This window comes from Humulus lupulus, chromosome 1, assembly GCF_963169125.1.
Source record: "Humulus lupulus chromosome 1, drHumLupu1.1, whole genome shotgun sequence".
NCBI lineage: Eukaryota > Viridiplantae > Streptophyta > Magnoliopsida > Rosales > Cannabaceae > Humulus > Humulus lupulus.
This window is the reverse complement of record NC_084793.1, coordinates 56803755-56817876: the sequence shown is the minus strand read 5'-3', so window position 1 is coordinate 56817876 and position 14122 is coordinate 56803755.

Here is a 14122-nt window from a genome sequence, read left to right as displayed (position 1 = left end):
ATTAGGGAATTTGGGGCATTACAATTATACCATGTTGTGACTATTCTGCTAATCCGCTCACTATAATCCCCTCGAGTTGTATACTACAAATATATCCACATAATAATGTGGTCTCAATCATTAAACACATATAACCACATTTATGCCCTTAACGTGCCAAAATTACAGATATGCTCTTATAAACAAGAGCAGGCCCACATGCATATTTAATACTCATAAACATGCATATAAATATTTTCATATTATCATATAAATCATGCATGCTACATAGTCACGAATTTAATCAATTAATCACACACATATCCAATTATGCCCTCCTTGCACGCTAATTAAGGCACTAAACCCTATTAGTATTTTTGGGTCATTACATATCCAAACATAGCCAAATTCCAAAAACAAAGTTCCCAATCAACTCAGCAGCCCAAAACTATCAAACCCAAGTTACAAATGAATTAAAAACTCATCAAAACCATAAAATCCAATCAAAGCTTAAGAAATAAAAAACTCAGAACTTAAAGCTTAGATTACCTCTGATTACGTTGTTTCCCAGCTAAATTCTCAGGTTATTAAGCTTCTAGTCTTCCCTAGAATCGTTATGACTCTAACCTCGCTTGAACCCAAGCTCTAAAACTCGAGTTTCCTTCGAAAATGCAACGAGTGGTAGAAAGAGAGAATAGGAGGGAGAACGAGAGCGTTTGAATGTGTTTCTTTTTCTGTCAGGTTACTTCGAGATCAAGTAACCTTAAGCAAATCCCTTCCCGAGGGTAAAATAGTCAAAATTCCCAGAACTCCCTCCTAATCTCACTAACTTCAAATATATCCTCGATTATTAAATTGTAACGACCCCAAATTCAGTATTAAGGCTTGGGGCCTGGGATAGTGTGCCTGGAGGGCATAAAGGAATTCTGTGTGTGTCTTTAATGAGTTTTAAGCATGATTATGATTTAATGCACGTTATATGATTAGGTGATTAATTGTGATGCATGACTACGTGAATTAGTATGCATGTAGACCTGTTTGAGCATATTTGTAATTTGGCCATGTTGGGCATGACTATGTTGATACCTGTGATCTATGACTCGAGACGATCCTAGAATGAGCGGGTTAGCAGAAAGTCAAAGCGGGAACCTGTACCAGGCTTGGGTTAAGCCTGGGGAGTTTAATTGAGAATCTGGGAATATATTTGATGATTAATCCGGTATTGGGTAGCAAGCGGGAATTATTAGGAACACTTGAGGAATTAGTGGGAATTTGGGTAATATGACTAAAATGCCCCTTTATGGACATAAAGGTTTAGAATTAGTAAGGGGGGGCATTTTGGTCATTAGGCTTGTAAGAGAGAAAATAAAGAAGGTCTTTATACTTAGTGGATTTTGTAGAGAAAAGTATAGGCTGAAAGAAAGAAAGAAGGAAGAGAAGGAAGAGAGGGAAAACTGAAGGGTTTGGCTTTGAAGATTCGGTTTGTGGCTCTCCCAACCATTTCACTTGATTTTTCTTGAGGTTAAGCTCAGTGGGAAGCTAGGGTTAGCTGAGCATCAAGGATCCTAAGCTAGGCTTGAGGATTGGCAAGGGATTAGCAAGATCAAATCAGAGATTTGAGGTAAGTTCTTGAGGTTTTCGGTTTTAGGGTTTTGCTGGTTTTGAGCTGTGTTTTTGAGCTAAATGGATGGGGTTTTTGGGGAAAACAGGTCAAGGTTGTGAAGGTGCAAGCCAAGGAGGTCTAGGGTTCAGTTCAAGGTCGAAATTCCACCCACGGTACGATTTCTAAGACCCTATCCTTGTTGTTTGAGTAATTTTCTGGTTTTTGGGTTCATTGGGTTAGATTTTGAATTGTGGGTTGCTTGAGCTTGGGATTGAGTTCATGGGGTGCTTGGGATGAGTGTGTGGTTTATAATAGTTTGTTTTTGGGCTTGGGAAAGAGTTGGACAAGTTTGGGTTCGAAATGGGGGAAGAAAATCGCAAGATGCGATTTTTGGTTTAGGTCTGCTGCAGCTAGCGCTACAGCGCTAGGCAGGGGGCGCTGTAGCGCTAGCCCCTGTCTGGTGAGGGTGGTTCTGCTTGTAGCGCTACAGCGCTACCTTTTGAGCGCTGTAGCGCTGCACTGTTCACAGAGGGGATTTTTGGGCTTTTGTGAAGGGATTTTGACCTAGGGTTCGGGGCTCGATTCCGCCACTTTGTTTTGGGGATCTAGGACTTCCCGGGGGCTCGGGATTAGTCCCGAGGCTAGGTTTTGGACTTGAGGATTGGTGATGACTTTGACTTGTGGATTTTTCTTAGGTAAGCGCTAGGGCTCGGGTAAGATCGTGCTCAAGGAGTCAGGTCGATCAAGGCTACTGAATCTAAAGATAAGAAAACCGTAACACCCGAGAATAGGGCATGGCCCCACTGTGTGATTGTAGGGCATGGCCCAGATTGTATTATGTGCAAATGTTTAACCTTAAATGAATCATGATGTGTGTGAATGATTATTTTGAATGTACTATATGTGTGATTATGATGAAATGAACGGCAAGGGCCGAGTGCGGCGTAGGCCGGGTACGGCCGTGGGGCCAAAAGTAACACACAGCACATGGGATGCTTATATTCAGGGTGGGACCCAAGGGATACATGAGTTATCCTCGCAGTGAAAACCGAAACCCAGGCGTTGGTAAGGCCTCGGGGGCGGCTTGGCCGTACTTGTTTATTATGATGGTTTTCCTATGTATCAATGAATTATGCCAGCTATTTGATTTGCATATGTTATGTACTATTTGGGTTTTCTTGCTGGGCTTCGGCTCACGGGTGCTCCGTGTGGCAGGTAAAAGCAAGGAGTCAGTCAACCGGCCATGAGTATGGAGAGCGTGGGGGCGGCGCGTACATGTTCGGCCTGCCCGACTGCTTTGGTTGGGGGCACTTTTGTATATGGCTGTATTAAACCATTCTTTTGATAACTGATTAAGTGTAAATCTATTTTTGAGTTGTAAATATTTTGTAAACCTTATTTTGGGATCCCAGATGTTTTATACTTAACATTTTCAATGAAGTTAAACATATTAAAAGAGTACAGCCTTAAACTCTAATTTATCTACACTTTTGGTTTTAGAAACCACTTAGGGTCAGTCAAAAGCACGATTTCTATTTTAAACTCACTAAGTAACGACTCTAAGGTAGTAGGGCGCTACATAAATCCCATTGCCCAATATCCTGGTAATGTGCAAAATACCCAAAATACCCCTTGACTCACCTCGAGTCAAGAATTGGTCCCGTTGTGAATTTCCCGATAACTTGCTCCCTAGGATCGCCTCATGTCGAGTAACCCAAATATATCCACATAATAATGTGGTCCCACACATATATCACATATATGCACATATACTTCAAATATACCCATAACGGGCCAAATTACGAAAATTACCCTTCTGATGAGAAACGGGCCCACATGCATATTTAATACACCTAAACATGCATATCAAATCATATTATAATATAACTCACATAATCATACAATGATACACATAAATATCACATAAACGCATAATTTTCCATAGTTTTCCATCCTGGACCCCTAGCCCTAAGCCTTATTAGGTAATTTGGGACATTACAATTATCCCCTCCTTATTGAAATTATGTCCTCAAAATTTTACCTAAACAACTCAGGATACTGATTCTGCTTATCTCACTCCAGCTCCCAGGTCGTTTCCCCAACCTTGCTATTCCTCCATAATATATTAACCAAAGGTATAAGCTTGTTTCTCAGGATCTTGTCCTTCCTGTCTAGTATCTAGACTGATTGTTCCTCATAGGAGAGATCTGCCTCAAGCTCCATATCCTCGTAACTTAATACATGAGTCACGTCTAATACATATTTTCGAAGGACTAAAATATGAAATACATTATGTACTGCTGACAGCGCCGGAGGTAAGGCCAACCTATAGGCCACCTGATCTATCCTCTCTAGGATCTCAAATGGCCCCACAAATCTAGGGTTCAGCTTGCCCTTCTTCCCGAATCTCCTCACCCCTTTCCATGGTGAGACTCTAAGGAAAACACAGTCTCCCACTTGGAACTCCACATTCCTACATTTGGGATCAGCATAACTTTTCTCTCTACTATTAGAAGCGATCATCTGAGCTCTGATCTTCTCAATAGCCTCGTTGGTCCTCTGAACTACCTCAGGACCCAAGTATTTCCTTTCTCTTGTCTTATCCCAATGAATGGGAGATCTACATTTCCTACCGTACAATATCTCATAAGGAGACACTCTAATGGTCGATTGATAGTTGTTATTGAAACTCTATCAAAGGCAAATACTTACACAAGGACCCTTCAAAGTCCAGCACACATGCTCGCAGTATGTCCTATAATATATGTATCATCCTCTCAGATTGTCCATCTGTCTGAGGATGATAGGCAGTACTGAACTTCAACTGTGTACCCATAGCCTTCTACAAACTTCCCCAAAACTTGGAAGTAAATGTGGGGTCCCGATCTGACACGATCGACCTCGGAGCCCCATGAAGGCGCACTATCTCTCTCACATAGAGATCTGCGTACTGGTCAACTGTATAAGTCATCCTCACTGGTAAAAAGTGAGCTGATTTGGTGAATCAATCCACGATAACCCACACCGAATCATGTTGAGCCACGGTCCTGGGTAACCCCACCATGAAATCCATCATGATGTCCTCCCATTTTCATTCTGGGATGTCTAGAGGCTGTAATAGCTCTACTGGTCTCTGATGCTCAGCCTTGACCTGTTGACATGTCAAGCACTTAGTCACATATTCTGTCACATCCCTTTTATCCCAGGCCACCAATATAACGATATCACATCTCGATACATCTTCGTGGTGCCTGGATGCAAAGAGTAAGGGGTAGTATGAGATTCATCTAGAATCTCCCGTCTGATAACAGTGTCCATCATAACACAAATCCAATCCTTATACCTCAGCAAACCCATATCTAACACTGTATAATCCCTATACACTCCAGCTAGGACGTCCCCTCTGATCTTTGTCAGTTGTGGATTACCCAACTAACCTTCCTTTATTCTCTCCAATAGTGTAAACTGTAGCATGATGTTGGCCAACTGGCCAACCAACAACTCTATTCCAGCTCTGGTCATATCCTCTGCCAACTCCATGGGTATCTGTCTCGCACTATATAACTGTCCTGAAACCTTCCGGCTTAAGGCATCTGCCACCACGTTGGCCTTCCCTAGGTGATACAAGATTTCATAATCATAATCCTTCACCAACTCCAGCCAATGCCTCTGTCTCATGTTCAGGTATTTATGTGTGAAAAAGTACTTTAGGCTTTTGTGGTTAGTGTATATTTCACACTTCTCCCCATAAAGGTAATCCTGTCATACCTTTAATGCAAAGACCACTACTGTCAACTCTAGATCATGAGTGGGGTATCTCTATTCATACTCTTTCAACTGGCGTGATGCATAGGTAATCACCTTTCCCATCTGCATAAGAACACAACCCAAGCCCTGTCTTGAGGCATCACAGTACACTACAAACTTCTCTTGATCTATTGGAAGACTCAGAACTAGAGCTGTAATCAATCACAGCTTCAGTTCCTGGAAGTTGTTCTCACACTTATCTGACCACACAAAATTCTAATTCTTGTGTGTCAATTCAGTCAATGAGGTAGCAATGCTCGAGAACCCTCCATGAAACGCATGTAATAACCTGCCAATCAAAGGAAGCTCCTGATCTCTGAGGTATTTCTTGGCCTTGGCCAATCTTTGTCTGCCTCAATCTTGGTTGGGTCCACCTTAATCCCATCCCTACTCAAAATATGACAAAGGAAAGTTACCGGAGGTAACCAGAACTCACATTTCTTGAACTTTGAAGATAGTCTATGTTCCCTCAGCCTCTGTAGAACCAACCTGAGATATTGCTCATGATCTGACTCTGACTGATAATAAACCAGAATATCATCGATAAAGACGATCACAAACTAATCTAGATAATCTTTGATCACCCGGTTCATCAGATCCATAAAAGCAATTGAGGCATTAGTCAACCCAAAAGACATGACTACGAACTCATAATGCCATACCTGGTACGAAAGGCAGTCTTCGGTATATCTCCCTCCTTGATCCTCAGCTGGTGATAACCAAATCGAAGATCTATCTTTGAGAATACCATCATACCCTAAAACTGATCAAATAGGTCATCTGTCCTTGGTAGAGAATACTTGTTCTTAATGATTAACTTGTTCAGTTCCCTGTAGTCAATGCACATCCTCAAAGAACCATCCTTTTTCTTTACAAACATGGCTGGTGCACCCCATGGTAAGAAACTAGGTCTAATAAAACCCAAGTCTAATAGCTCCTGCAGCTGTACCTTCAATTCTTTTAATTCTGTTGGGTCCATTCTGTATGGTGCCCTAGACACTGGCTCTGTCCATGGTGCCAATTCAATAACAAACTATGTCTCTCTGTGTGGCAGCAACCCTGCTAAATCCTCTAGAAACACATCCAGAAACTCACAGACTAGCCTAGTCTCCTCTGGTCCCATTGGCATGACTTGAGTGCTATCTACCACACTGGATAAGAATCCTATGCAACCCCCTTGCAATAGATCTCTAGCCCTCAATATAGATATCATAGGTACACGGGGTCCATGCATAGTGCCAACAAATACAAAGGGACATTCTCCCTCAGGCTCAAAGGTTACCATTTTCCTTCTACAATCTATGGTTGCCCCATACCCAGAATCATTTCAAATTCGGTCATAACCAACTTTATCAAATCAACTAACAATTCTCTGCCATCCACTGTCACTGGAAATGATCAGACCCATCTCTTGGATACTACTAACTCCCCAGTGGGCAATAAGGTCCCAAGCCCCACAGCATAATAATCACACGGTCTACACAGTCTATCAATAATTCTGCTAGCAACAAAAGAACATGTAGCACCAGAATCAATCAAAATAGTATAAGGGGTTCCAACACTAAAAACCTAACCTATGACTATTGATGGTCAAGCCTTAGCTTCTGCCTGTGTTAGTGCGAACACTCGAGCTGGGGTCAAGTTGTCCGCCTTTCTTGGTTCTTCCTTTCTTTCCTTCGGGCAATCTTTCTTTAAGTATTGACATTTGGGTCACTGTTCACTCTTGGTGGAGGATCTATTGTTTGGAGAAACACTAAACAATCCAGCATAGCTGATTCAACCATGGAAGTCGAATACATAGCGGCTTGTGAAGCAGCTAAGTAGGCGGTTTGGTTGAGGAAGTTCTACACAGATCTGGAAGTTGTTCCAGATATGGATAAGCCACTAATCCTGTACTGTGACAACAGTGGAGCAGTAGCTAATTCCAAAGAATCGAGAAGCCACAAGAGAGGGAAGCATATAAAAAGGAAATACTATCTCGTAAGAGAGATTGTACACCGAGGTGATGTGACTGTTATGAAGATAGTGTCGGAACAGAACTTGGCTGACTCGTTTACCAAGACACTTCCTGCAAAGTCATTCATGGGTCACGTGCGCAATATGAGATTATGGGAGATGCCTCACTTGCTTTGAGGGCAAGTGAGAGATTGTTAGGATTAATGCTCTAAAAGTATGTAAAGACATTTTATTGGTTATAAAAAAAATTACAATTTTATTATATTTGAATGTTATAATTATTTTTTGAATTTATTATATATTAATATCAAGAAAATTCCATATTCATTCATGAGAATATGATCTTGTATTAGTACGAGAGAATTAAGATCATATATAGTGAATAAAATAGTCAATAACATATTAAAGTAAGGAATCTTTAATGAATGGTTACTAGTATAGTTTACTAAGCATACGAGATGCAATTAATCTAGATTCAGATTACTGATGTGGATAGACATCTTAGTAAAGGTGTTTTATATAATTGAGATTATATATGACAGGACCGATGAGAATTAATTATCTTTATAAACTTGCCTTTGACGTAAATATTTAATTATTATCATAATAGATGATCATTTGTAGATCAGTCTAAATCCTGAGTATTCATGAACTCATGTTTATGCTTATTGGATCTTTTGATTCACTCGTTAAGGTCTCTTAGAATAATGAGGCTAATTACTTTTGTTTTGGAGATTCAATATCATGGATGGCTGGGAACATGAATTACAATAATGGAGTCCATGTTTTCCTAATGGATCGAATATTGGTTCCCTTAAGGGTTGATTCTGGAACTGAATAGTTATTGAGCTTAAATCTATAATTAGATTATAGATTAATTATTCGCTAGTGAATTAATGGTACGTAAGGATCAAGAGGTAATTAGAAGGGTAAAATGGTAATTTTGACAAGCTCTAATTAACGAACCAATTATGGAGGACATAACTACATATATTGATTATATCAATGGATTACTAGAGAAAGCTCTATAAATATAATTCTATAAATACTTAGAGTGCAATTCCATATTTATAGTTTAGTAATCATGGATTAATAAATAAGATTATTAGATTAAACAGTTTAATTAATAATTTGGTTTATTGGAGCTTCGTATTATAGGTCCATGGTTCCCAGATCACATCTGTCCTACACTGTCAAGGGTAAGGATGTCAAAAGAAAGATTTGTAAAGAGAAATGACTAAATTGCAAAGGAATTAATTTTCCAGGGAAGGAAATAATTATGTGAAAATTATGGATAATTGATTAATTATGAATTAATTAATTATTTAACTATATAGTTTTATTTTGAAAAACTATAGGTTAAAATTAATATTAATCTTTTTTGGATTAATATAAAGAGAGAGAATAATAAATATCTTATTTACAATGTGATATTTATTTTTTTAATTTAAAACTGATATTTTAAGACAAAATTAATTTTGAATGAACTGGTATTTATGTTGGGATAAATATATTGTCTTAAAGATTGATTAGACAAACAAATGAGAAAATTAGGAAAACCTGATACAAGCTTGGGCGATACACACTGTATTGTATAGTGTGTGGTGCCTAACATCAGGGATTTAATCCCTGGGATTTGAATTTTGAATTTCAAATAATTTTGTTTAATCAGTTATTCAATTATTCTTTTTAAATATGATTTAAATAAATAATTAAATGAAAATATCTAATCAATTTTAATTTGAATTATATTGTAATTAAATAAAGATTATTTAATTAGATTAAATACCTTTATAAGTATGATAGTACGTGACTTTCAGAATAAGGCTTGTTTATTATTTTGAAAAATAAAAATATACTCTCTTTCTATAGAGATAGTTTTCTCTAAACCTTCTCTCTGTAAAATACTCTCTAGATCTCATGTGTTTAGTACATTTAGGGAGTCACATAAAATCAACCTTTTGAATCTTACGTGCCCACACATGTCCTTGTGTGTTTGAGGATTGGTTTGGAAGAAAAGGGTGTGAGATCTCAGAACACTGGATAGGAAGATCATTGATTTATACAAAAAGACTCAAGGACACTTGATAGGCTACAAGAGGTAATCCCTGATCTATTTGTATGTGATTTAATATTTATATATGTGTATGATCCTGACTGATATTAATATTTATTCAAATGGGTCCATATATTTCGTTGCGTACCTTTGATTTGATCATTTAATACCAACACATCAATGGGCACCAGTTCCCAAGCAAACTTTGCCAATCTCTCAAACTTCAAGGCATACTTGGTCACTGACGTGTTGCCCTGAAGTAACGTGCTGAACTCTTTAGCCTTTGCAGCCCTAATGGCATCATTGTAATACTTTTCATTAAACAGAGTTTGAAACTCTTCCCAATCCAGGGTATTGACATTCCTAGTTTGGGATATCACCTCCCACCTAATTTGGGCATCCTCTCGAAGCATGTATGTGGCACAAGCCACCCATTCATTACCAACCACCCTCATAAAATCCAGGATAGTGGTAACCATGCTCATCCATTGTTCGGCCTTAGCCAGATCTGCACTACCCTAAAAAATTGGAGGGTGTTGTTTCCTGAACCTTTCATAAAGAGGTTCCCATTTGTTCCCAACCTTTGGCGGCTGTTCTACTATTGGCACCATCACAGGTGGTGCCTCGCAGGAACCTGCTGTTTTCTCAGGAGGTGGATTTCTTCTTCATGCCTCAATAATCTGGCTTGCAAGTCAGCAAACACTTGCTGCCAGTTCTTAGGAGCTCGCGGAGGGATCTGACCTTGATTGCCATTCTAACCCTGTCGGTCATTCTGGCCGTGATCTTCCTGATCAGTTGATGACTCTATCTGCCTTGGAAGCATACTTCCAAGCTTATACCTTGCTGCAATAATTAATTCTGCCAGTTAGGTAATGATAACTAAATCTCTTGCCGCCTCATTGTCCAAGACTAGGCATATAATCATTCACATTCAACAGTCATTGTAATGCCCCAAAACCCCTAATGAGCTTTAATGGTTGGATTAAGAGGCCGGGAGGGCCATAATTGATTTATTATGTAATTATGTGAATTATATTATTATATGATGATGCATGCATGCATGTGGGTCCACAATTCATTGTAAAGGCATTTTGGTAATTTGGCATGTTGATGGCATATTTGTATATTTTCATGCATGTTGGTGATTTATGGATGAGGTCACATTATTATGTGGATATGTTCGAGCTTTTCAGCATGAGATGATCTTAGAATGTAAGTTAGCGGCTTAGTCATAACGGGGTTATTTAGCGGGCTCAAGGTGAGTCTCGAGGCAATTTGATGCTTAGTACATTACCGGGAATTAAAGGGTAATGGGATATGATTTTATTATTATTTGAGAATATTGGGAATAACAGGAATTGGAAGACGTTAATTATAATTAACGGGATAGACGGGAAATGACGATTTTTCCCTTGGTGGCTGTTAGGGAAATAAATTAGGCTTGGGGGCATTTTGGTCTTTTGACCTTAGGTTATATTTAAATTAGAAGGTTGTGGAATAGAGAACAAAGCAGCAAAAAGAGAGCCCTATCCTTCCTCTTTTCTTTCCTTTGAATTTTGAAGCTCAATTTGAGGATTAAAGCTAGGAAATCAAGGTTGGAGCTTAGGACTTTAGTTCAGCCATTGAAGGGGATGCAAACCTGAGTTAACGTAAGGATTCAACCATGAATTTTCTGGTTTTTGCTCTATTTTGAAGTTAGTTTTGAGCTAGAACTTTTGATTATAGAAGTGGCTATTTGAGGTGGGTTTTAATGATTCAAAGCATGGGTTTTGATGTCTAAGACATGTAGGACTGGTTTTTTGGTTCATTTGTGGGTTTGATTGAGGTTTGGGGTCAATTCTTGAGGTTTGAAACTCAGAGAACACAAAGAGAAAAACTCAGAGTTTGGGAACTCTGGTTCTAGCGCTACAACACTGGTTAGGGGTTTGCAAGTCTGCCTGTAGCGCCATAGTGCCTGGAAGGCAGCGCTGTAGTGTTGCCCTATTTTTCCAGGGCATGCTTTTGGGTACTTTTTAGGGTTTTGGCCCGAGGGCTCGGGGGACGATTCCACCACCCTGTTTGGTGGAATTGGAGGTCCCGAGAGCGCTGGATTGGTCCCAGGATTAGGTTTTGGAATTCAAACTTATTGAGACACCGTTTATGTTTGTGACTAGGTGACCGCTAAGTGCTAAAGGATTGATCATTCTCAAAGGGTCATTCTTTTATTGTTTCATGCTCGAACCAGAGGTAAGAAAACTGCACCCAGTATGTGACATGCATGGTTATTGATGAAGCATGTTGAGTGCTCTATATGTGGACATTGATTGCATTGTAAATGCTTAGAAATCTTGCTTATCTATGAATGGTACTGACTTATTAGTCAGAAACGACATTGGTGTCAGTATTGACTGTGAAGCTGTGACTTATTAGTCAAGTTCGGCAGTGGTATTGAGCACTGGTCGTATGGAATTGACTTATAAGTCAAAAACAATATTAGTGTGTTTATTGCAAGCCGAAAATATCAGATCTAATCGACATAAGCATTATCATCATAAGCATAAAATGCTTGACCGATCTTAAGTTCGAAGAAAAAAAAAAGCACTTGTCTAGTCTAAAGGCTAGTTACTTAGAGCCAGAGCCAAAAGGCTAAGGTGACCGACATGTCACATGGCTTGGGAGCGGATCCCCAGAGATGGACTTATTAGCCATCTATTTAAGGAACAGAACCCTAGAGGTGGACTTACTAGTCATCTATACAGGGAACAGATCCTTAGAGGTTGACTTATTAGTCACCTGCACAGTGTGTGACTTAATAGTCACTTATTTGATTGGGCAGCAGGCCCCAGTATGATTATTAGAATCATTAGTGGTATTCACTTATCTGATTGGGCTGCAAGCCCCAGAATGATTACTATAATCATTTATTGATATTGTATATAAGTAGTAATAAGTTTTCTTGCTGAGCCTTGGCTCACGGGTGTTATGTGGTGCAGGTCAAGGGAAAGAAAAGCTCACTCAGCCTTGAGTTGAGAGCTTAGGTGGCGATGTGTACATATGTGAACGCTTGACCACCACGGCCAAGGTGTTTCTTAGAGGAACTAGGGGTTAACCCTACATTTTGCCGCTTAGGTCGGTGGGTTGTAATTTTTACACTGTAATGACCATTTTGGATTGTAAATAACTTGTAAACGTTTTTATGGACCCATGTACAGTTTTATGTTTTAAATAAAATATATCCATTCCTTTTGATCGAGATTTTTCACCTTAGCCTATTAATAACACCTAGATGCACGTTTATAACCTGATGAATCATTTAGCGAGTTAAGCACTGTTTAAAGTTCACAGTAACGGTCTTGGAGTAACCAGGGCGTTTCAGTCATCCTAATAAGCTTGTCAATTCATGTTCATATCTAAGCATGGTGCTAATAAGCATATCCTGGCATTTATAACCAATAGCGATGCTAATAAGCATTTCTTTAACATTTAACAGTGCTTATAAGCATTTACTAGCATTTATAACCAAATAACAATGTTAATAAACATTTTATGGCATACATATATCTATGACAGTGCTAATGAGCGCCTCCTGACCTACATGTCCATATAACAATGCTAATGAGTATTTCCTTTGCATTCACAAGCAATATCAGTGATAATAAGCACATTTATTTTAAATCATGCAGCAGTCAAGGGCCAGGCCCTATCAGAATATCTCATGCTACCTAATAAGGCATGCAGATAAGGCATTTATATCCTATTCAAGCAGTTAAACACATAACCACATAAATAGTTATCAAACCCTTAGTCGAGCTTGTCTTTAGTGGCGAGTGTACATGTCCAACCTGTCTTCAGGAACCCTTAACCTTGGCACACTCTGATAGCAAGTTGTAACGCTTTGGTTATCCAAGACTATTACACTGTGTATTTTAAATAGTGTTAAACTTGCTAAACGAGTCATTTACCCATAAACATGCAACTAAACGTGATTAACGGTTTATGGTTAAAAATTTCAGTCAGAAGGAATAGTTATTTCGTTAAAACGCTAAGTTGTACATGAGATCCCATAATAAACATTTATAAAGTTGTTTACAGTTCCAAAAGGGTAATTACAACTCAAAAGTTACAACCCGCCAACCTAAGCAGCAAAAATAGGGTTTAACCCTAGTTCTTTGAGGAACCTTGGCCGTGGTGGTCAAGCGGCCGCATATGTACATGTCGCCACCGAAGCTCTCCAACTTATGGCTGGTCCAACTTCTCTTTCCTCTTACCTACACCACATAGAACCCGTGAGCCAATAACTAGCAAGAAAACTTAAACATGCTCATAAGCAGTGAATAACACGTTATAAAACCATAAAAATGCCCAGTAGTAATAACCCTACTCGTGCATGTATACCATTCATATAAATGACTACAACGTCATATGGGGCCAGCTGCCCTAAATATATGATTAATTGAATCATATCGGGGCCCATTGGAAAAAATACATGATTAATGAATCATACTAGGGCTCAACACCCTATGACATGGGACTAATAAGTCACCCTGGGGCCCATTGCCCTATCCTTTGTATAATCATCCTTGGAGCTGGCCCAGCGTACCTGGTGATTAATTTTCCACGACCATTGGGTCAGACAAGCATATGATGCGCTCATGATTAGGCCTAACGATATCGACCAGCGCTCAGTCTACTATTGCCACCCTTGACTGATAAGTCAATGCTTTTCGACCAGTGCTCAACGC